Source organism: Lactuca virosa, chromosome 9 (genome assembly GCF_052849685.1).
Source record: "Lactuca virosa cultivar CGN04683 chromosome 9, Lactuca_virosa_CGN04683_v6, whole genome shotgun sequence".
In the NCBI taxonomy this organism is placed as follows: Eukaryota; Viridiplantae; Streptophyta; class Magnoliopsida; order Asterales; family Asteraceae; genus Lactuca; species Lactuca virosa.
In genome coordinates this window covers 123,179,995-123,188,293 of record NC_136434.1, presented here as the reverse complement: position 1 = coordinate 123,188,293, position 8,299 = coordinate 123,179,995, and the positions used below count along the sequence as shown (strand labels likewise).

General features: G+C 36.1%; 1 long non-coding RNA gene across 1 annotated transcript; it reads left to right on the top strand.

The window, feature by feature from the left end:
- The first annotated feature begins 1,143 nt into the window (after nucleotides 1–1,143).
- Nucleotides 1,144–3,723, top strand: LOC145140739 (uncharacterized). The gene is made up of 2 exons (XR_013722260.1): nucleotides 1,144–1,558; nucleotides 2,286–3,723. It is a non-coding gene; the product is annotated as an uncharacterized LOC145140739 (long non-coding RNA).
- The last annotated feature ends 4,576 nt before the right edge of the window (nucleotides 3,724–8,299 follow it).

Genomic DNA, 8,299 nt, shown 5'->3' with positions numbered 1-8,299 from the left:
ATCATCGGGTTCAGTTCTTAACCCATTTTCAATCGTTGGTTGTTTCGTTATCGGTAACAATTGAGGTTATTCGAAGGATTCAAGCTGTATCATTTAAGGGTGCAACTGATGAGTCAACCCTTTTTCAAATTCAGTAAAGTTTTTATCTTGGTCCCCATGAAGGTGTCCTCTCGATTCCTTGAGTGACATCCTAGAACTCAGGTAAAAAACTATGGACAGTCATTCACAGTAAATCTCTTTGTAATTTGACTTATTGAGTTTTAGTGCATATCTTGTAAAATAAATAATTTCTATCCTACTATTATAAGATATCATATGGTATCTTACTTCCAAACATGTAAACTGTCTAACGAATCAAACAATTCAAACGACAACCCTAGTTAATGCGTCTGAAAAACTGAAAATTTGTATTAAGAAGTTGTGAGCGAAGCAAACATTTTAATCTCATAGTACATGTTCCCATGTTTCCAAAAATATAAAGAACGTCCAAAACGGAGTTCGTATGCAAAAGATATGACAGTTATAAGAAAATAAACAGTAAAACACTAACTTTTTTTAAACTGCTAAAACCGAATCGATCTGTGGAGGCACATGCACACCTCAGATGGAAATTTCGAGAGCGTTTTTGGACTCATGCTATGGTCTAATATTTAATTTCATACTTCAAATTTTTTTAGCAAAAATATTTGCAAAAGTCGAAAAATCAAGCGTTTCGGGCCATTTAAACGCGAAACTTAAAACACGATTCCTGGAGTTCTACAACTCGAAAAATTAATCTGTTCGCATTTTTGGAATCCTTAAGCTTGACTCTATCAAACGAGACTTTCGGAAAAATTATTTGATGTCGGGATCTCGCCGTACCAAACTAATATTGTTTTTGGGACTTTTGCTAAACATGACATCATTGTGGGGCCCACGAGGACTTACTAGACAAAAAAATCTGATTTGGCTCTCGGATCCTTTCTTGCCCACGTAATGCACCCTTCCCCTTCACCACCTTACTCCATCATCTCATATGGTACAAGCATGGCTAGCTTAGTGTGTTGATTTATAAAAGAGCATGGTGCTCATGGCTTGTGAGTGTCTTCTTAAGCTATAAATAGAGGGCCTTGAGCTCTCATTCTCTTCACAACTCATCAACAACTTCACCTCTCTCCATTCTTGTTCTTGGGATAGAAAAACACCACCATAAGACCACCACTTCCCCACCCTTATTACCCCACTAGTTTGGTACTCAAACTCCACCAAGCCCACCCTTCGATGACCACCTACTGTCCCTCCTTTCTTCACTGTCAAGAAACAGCCACCACCAAGGGTGGTGTTGTTGTGGTGACCACCGAGATCCACCACCACCTCCATCCTCTTATCTTTTTTTTATGTTAACCGGAGCAGGCCCAAACACTCTCTAATCACCGTCTTGTCTTCCCCTCTCCTCCCTCCCGTCGTTTACAGTCTAAAAACGAAGGCAACAGGAGGCTGCCATCGCAGCTCTGCCACCTTCTGCTAACTGCTGCTGCCGTGAACTCCAACCGACCACGACCTCCGTATGACTGCCACCGTAAGTTCCAACCATCACCATTTATTTTCTGTGTTTCATTCATTCATGAACCAGCAAGACCGGAGATCCTTTTTCTGGGTGTTACGTACTTGCAAACGAAACAGGAGGAGGAGGAGCCTCCTCCTCAAATTTTCATTTCAAACAATTCAAAACCCCCCTCCCCTGAAATTTCTTTACAAAGTAAGTCCCAATCTCCCAAAGTTCATTTCCAAATAAGTAGAGACAACCCTCCCCTGAAATTTCATTACAAAGTAAGTCATAATCTCCCAAACTTCATTTCCAAATAAATAGAAACAACCCTCCTCTGAAATTTCTTTACAAAGTAAGTCATAATCTCCCAAACTTCATTTCCAAATAAATAGAAACAATCCTCCTTTGAAATTCTTTACAAAGATAAGTTCTAATTCCTCAAACTTGGTTTTAAAATAAACAAAGTCTAAATCCTCAAACTCTCCCTGAAAATTTCTTACAAAATAGGTCCTAAATCCTCAAACTTTCATTTCAAATAATTAAATAATCCCGTCCCATGGAATTTGTTTACAAAATAAATCTAAAATCCCAAACTTTCATTTAAATAAACCATTTCAGTCCTTCATTTGGTAATGGTTATCAAAATCGGTCCCATTTAATTTATTTATTTTAACAACTCAACGCTATAGTTTAGTTAAGTTACAAAACAACCCTACACTTATTAATTTATACCAAAATTCCCCCTTTGGTTAAATAGGTAACAAAATTAGTCCCGACAGTTCGATTTGAAAGCGTCAAGTTTGCGGTTCTCATGTCAAATTTCTCGAAATAAACCGACAAATCACACATTAAGGTGAGTTTTACGACCACTCTTTTATATTTCTATATGCTTTGGGGGAGAATACATGTGCTTACTTTTGCTTGCTAGTGTATGCAAAAATACACATAAAATATTATTACTTTATGTAAAAAACTATAACTAGTTTATAAAATATTGGTTTGACATATATATGTTATGAACAAATAAAATAGTTTTAAACCTAAATATTTATATATGTTATGCTGTTAAATTGATACAACTAATAAAAATAACATATGTCATTTTACTACAAAACCTATGATTTTATGTGACATTGTATGTCATAAAACTTTGTAGTATTTCAAGGATTCAAACTATTACCATGTATGTATATGTATAAAGTTTATAAATGAACATTTCTTCAGACATACATCTTTATAAAAGTGAGTACCTTATATTATACATACATACTAGTTATACTCGACTTTTATAAATTCTAAACAATTCATTAAACCTAGTAACTTACCACTTATAAATTAGGGTTGAGAGTTATTCACATACATTAGTTAAGGGCTTTTTAGTGAGACTATATTCATTATCTAAGCCTAAACACTTAGCATACCCATACTACTATAAATGTTAATCTTCGGAGCGAGATACATATGTATAGATCTATATGGGGTTGACATCCCCACATGCGGTTGCTAGCTACAACCTCGACCAATCAATCGAAGCGTGATATGTGTATTTTTATACATATTTTTATATATTATATCTTAATATTTTAGCCTTTATTATTCTTATTTAGAACTAAAAGGTACTTATAATACTTTGAATTGTAATTTACAACTATTATATGTTGTTGGAGCGGAAATGGAGAAAAAGGCCCAGAAAAACGGAGTTGGACTGTAAATATGAAAGAATTGGGCTGAAAGCAGGCTGAACGCCCTGCGTTCCTATTATGTACGCGCTGCGTTCGTGTCTTGCTGATTACGGGATCGCTTGGAGGAACGCGTTGCGTTCCTTGGATCTACGCGCTGCGTTCGCTTGGCGGTGTAAAGTTGCTATATATTGACCTTTAGTTTGTTCTAAGGGGGGATTCCGACTTCTAACCTATTTTAGTCGACAAGTAACTTCTGGTAAGCCGTTTTGAGGGTCTAGAAGGCGGCCGGAAGGCCGTTAAGCTGACAGGAGCGAAGATCTGAAAGATTAGAGAGCGAATTCGTGTCGGTAATCATGTGGTTTGTTAATGTGACCATGCTTAGCATTCCGCTGTGATACTATTATGTTTTTACTTTCTGATTTTGGTGTCAAAACCATTTGCTTTGAGTTTATGATTAGATAAAACCTTGATTTGTGGATTAATTATTATATTGGATTGTTTATTTATGTTTAATTTATCTTTCCAAGCTTGTTAAAAGATCCTTATGTGTTAATGACAATTATTTTCTGTTAATTATTAAGTATATCGAGTTGTATGACCATCTGCTTGATTGCTTGTCTCTTATGATTTTGATGACCATCAAGATTATATGCCTAGGAATAGCGAACGTGAAACTAGGATTAACTAGGAAATAAGTAAGTTAATGTGTGAGCCTTGTGTGATGAACCATCAACAAGAGGTTAATTGAACGACCAATTTGATTAACTATTATTAATTACAAGTCTTGCTTGATACGAACTGAACACTAGGAAACCTGTTAGTTTAATCAACTGATCACTGCTTGAATTGACTTGTTTGCTAAAGGATTAGTAATAGCGAACGTGAATCTAATCATTTTAGAAATCGGTGAACATGAATAAATAAATCTGTGTGTGCAATTGTCTATGATTTTAAGGTGCAATTTGTCTAAACCAAAGTACCTAAAGAGATTTGTCTTCCTGTCAGTCTATCGAGATTTGCTATTTAGTTATTCATTTGAGATTTAATAATACATTTCTTTATTCATTTCGTATGCTTTGTAACCTATAATCAAATATTTTAAATTAATTCACTACCGTTCCCCTTGTGTTCGGCACCCTTGTTTATCAAAGCTATACTATACTCGATCGGGTTCACTGCCTGTAAGGTGTGGTTTAGATGCAATAAATTAGGTATTATAAATAAAAAACTAGTGCATTAAATATTCACATCAAGTTTTTGGCGCCGTTGCCGGGGAACGGCTTTTAATTAATTTAATTTATTTGCTTATTCTTTATTTGTTTTTATTTTTTAGTTTAGTTTTAGTTTATTTTTAGTTTCGTTGATATCATTTCACTTGTCGGAAAGGTTTTTATGTTATGTGCAGGAATTCGTGATCATATGCATTGCTTGGTTTTACTTTTTGCATGGGTTTCGAGATTGCAAGCGATTAGAGAATTCTTGACCTGCTTAGCCTACTACTTTGTTGATTTGTCCAAATCAATCCACGAGGCGTAGTATAGCAAGGCGTATTGTGGTGGTTAAGTGGAAGACCGAACTCTTGCTACTCTTGACTAGTTGGGTTAACTCTTGTTCTACTTTTAGTTAATGGTGCAAAGGAAACAAAGGAAATAGTCTGACAGGTCCCGAAAGTTTTTGTTTTCACAAACCACCTCTTGCATGCAAGGAATTTAATCAACAATTGTTGTTTGATCTCGACGAAGACGAATGATCATGATATCCTTTTTAGTTGTTTTATTTTTAATTTCAAAGATAACGTGTCACTTGTCGGAGGATTTTGCTGCTGGTTTAACAGATTGGAAATATTCAATAGACCCGATGGAGCTGGGAAATAAAAGAACGCGGTGAAAATATAAATAAAAACATATATATATATATATATATATATATATATATATATATATAAAATAAGCAATGAATTTTAATTGTTAAATGGGGTTTTAAAAGGAAATATATTTAGTAAAATAAGATTGAGAGTATTCAGCGAACGCCATGCGTAATATGTGGGAACGCCCAACGTTCATCTTTGTGGTCGCGATTGGGTCAACGAAGTTCATCGGGAACGCCCTGCGTTTCTGCTTTGAACGCCCCACGTTCAGAATCAGGTTTTAACCCCGTTAACCCTGATTTACTTTTTACTCTCCCCATTCTTACTTTATTTCACTAGTTCTCGTTCTTCACTGGTTCATGAGATGCTGCACCACCACCTGAGCCACAGAGAGTCCATAGGCGTCGACCTGCTCCTCAAGGAGCGCAACAGGGACCTGAGCCAGATATTGATATACGTTACCTTGCTCGGCGCATAGACGAGCGTTTTAATATAGTAGAGAGTAGACAGCAGTGGTTTGAGGGAGTATCGACTGGATTTTGTGCTTCGCATGGGATATCATCATCCAATCCCCTTTCCCCAATCATTCCAGTAGCGACAGGATAGAGCCGACACATCGGGGACACATCAGCACAATGACGAGGATGACGAGTGACTTAGTTTATCCTTTTTATTTTTATTTTATTTTGTTAGTCTTATTAGTTTTTATTTTTATTTTGGTATGTATTTAGTTTAAATTAGGATGTTTTATTTTTGTTTTCCATGTTGATGCTCTTTGATTGTTCTAGATCTTTGCAGATTTTTCGCCCTTAGAAAGCTGGCAGTAAGTTCAGCAGCTAGGTCTGACTGTTGTCTTATCACTAGAGACAGAGCCGTGTGAGAGTTGGAAGTATATAGTCAAGACCCACAACTTCTAATAAGTATGGGGTGCGAGTCGATATTGTGAGAGTATATTATTTAGAAGAGTGGTGTTTCTACCATATTTTGATTCCTGTGGTATGGGTGAGCTGTTCCCACACCATAGAGTTTTACTTCGACGCGAAGTAGAAGTATCATCCCGGCTGCCACGACATGGTTGACACTTTCCTATGTCGTGGGGGAGTTTTTCATCGCGAGAGGAGGCTGTCATTCTTGATATCACGACGTGGCCACCAATTACCACGTCACCTCACTCGACGACACGACGTGGTCGACACTTTCCCACGTCATGGTTACTACACATTGCATTTATTTGCAATCTTTTGCACCACATTTTAGAAGTTGGCGTTCTTGATTTCATTTTTCCGGCATATTCAGAAACAACAGTTCCAGTTTCCAGACTTCCAACAATTTATGGAGCAACTTTTAGCAGCCCCATTCGATCTCGCCACAACTACCCCAGGGGAGTCTGTTCCTTTTTCTTCCTTTTTGCTATTTTTATGTTCTTTAATTAGTTTTAGCATACAATGAGGGCATTGTATGAAATAAGTGTGGGGTAGGGGGTCGAAAAAGGAATTTAAATTGGAAAATTTAAAATTGCTAGATTAGAAAAATTTAAAATTTAAAAATTTATAAACTTGAAAGAATTGTTTAATTTAGGAAAATCTAGTGATAATTTAAAATTTTGCTAATATTGTATGGGATGATCCGATGAGAACCCAAATGTTTCGTTGAGTCAATATACGTTATAGTGCATTTGTGGACCCTTTATTCTACTGAAATCATGGGACAAAAACACAACCTCGCTTAGTTTGAGGGATGCAATATATTTAGCATCGTGTACCAGAAATGTATCCAGGAAGACTAATATTTTAACCAATAAAGGTTGAAGTTGAGCGCCCCTGCTTAAGCATGTAGGTTTTTAAGTGAAAAAAAAGTGAGATACATGTTAAAAAAGAGAGAGAATTACAAAAAAAAGTTGTAAGAATTTTGGAGCAATCAAAGTGAAGATCAAAAGATCAATGTTCTGAAGAAATTCAAAAAGTTGAAGATACCAAAAATCAAACAAGAAGGTGGTGAATTCAAAGAAATCAAAGATCAAATTATCAAAGAAGTGAAGAATTCCAAAGAGTTCCATATTGGTATCAAAAAGTTGTAATTTTATAGATTATGTATGCTTGGGTTGCTTGACCAAAAATACCTTGAGGTTAGAAAGTTTTCTGCGGATGGATTCGGAGGGATGCATAAAATGAACGTTGTTCAAAAGAAGTGGCGAGTGTTTATGAGGATTGTGAGTATTTAGAATTACGGGGGGTCCTTAGGAAAAATTTAGACACAAATGCATGCATTGCGGTCTTGGCATAATGGCTGAGTTTAAAATGGACTGTTTTATGCGATATTGGTAAATTAAAAGTAAATTTGCTTGGGGGTAAGCAAAGGCTAAGTGTGGGGTATTTTGATATGTGTATTTTTATACATATTTTTATATATATTATATCTTAATATTTTAGCCTTTATTATTCTTATTTAGAACTAAAAGGTATTTATAATACTTTGAATTGTAATTTACAGCTATTATATGTTGTTGGAGCGGAAATGGAGAAAAAGGCCCAGAAAAACAGAGTTGGACTGCAAATATGAAAGAATTGGGCTGAAAGCAGGCCGAACGCCCTGCGTTCCCATTATGTACGCGCTGCGTTCGTGTCTTGCTGATTACAGGATCGCTTGGAGGAACGCGTTGCGTTCCTTGGACCTACGCGCTGCGTTCGCTTGGCGGTGTAAAGTTGCTATATATTGACATTTAATTCGTTCTAAGGGGGGATTCCGACTTCTAACCTATTTTAGTCGACAAGTAACTTCTGGTAAGCCGTTTTGAGGGTCTAGAAGGCGGCCGGAAGGCCGTTAAGCTGACAGGAGCGAAGATCTGAAGGATTAGAGAGCGAATTCGTGTCGATAATCATGTGGTTTGTTAATGTGACCATGCTTAGCATTCCGCTGTGATGCTATTATGTTTTTACTTTCTGATTTTGGTGTCAAAACCATTTGCTTTGAGTTTATGATTAGATAAAACCTTGATTTGTGGATTAATTGTTATATTGGATTGTTTATTTATGTTTAATTTATCTTTCCAAGCTTGTTAAAAGATCCTTATGTGTTAATGACAATTATTTTCTGTTAATTATTAAGTATATCGAGTCGTATGACCATCTGCTTGATTGCTTGTCTCTTATGATTTTGATGACCATCAAGATTATATGCCTAGGAATAGCGAACGTGAAACTAGGGTTAACTAGGAAATAAGTA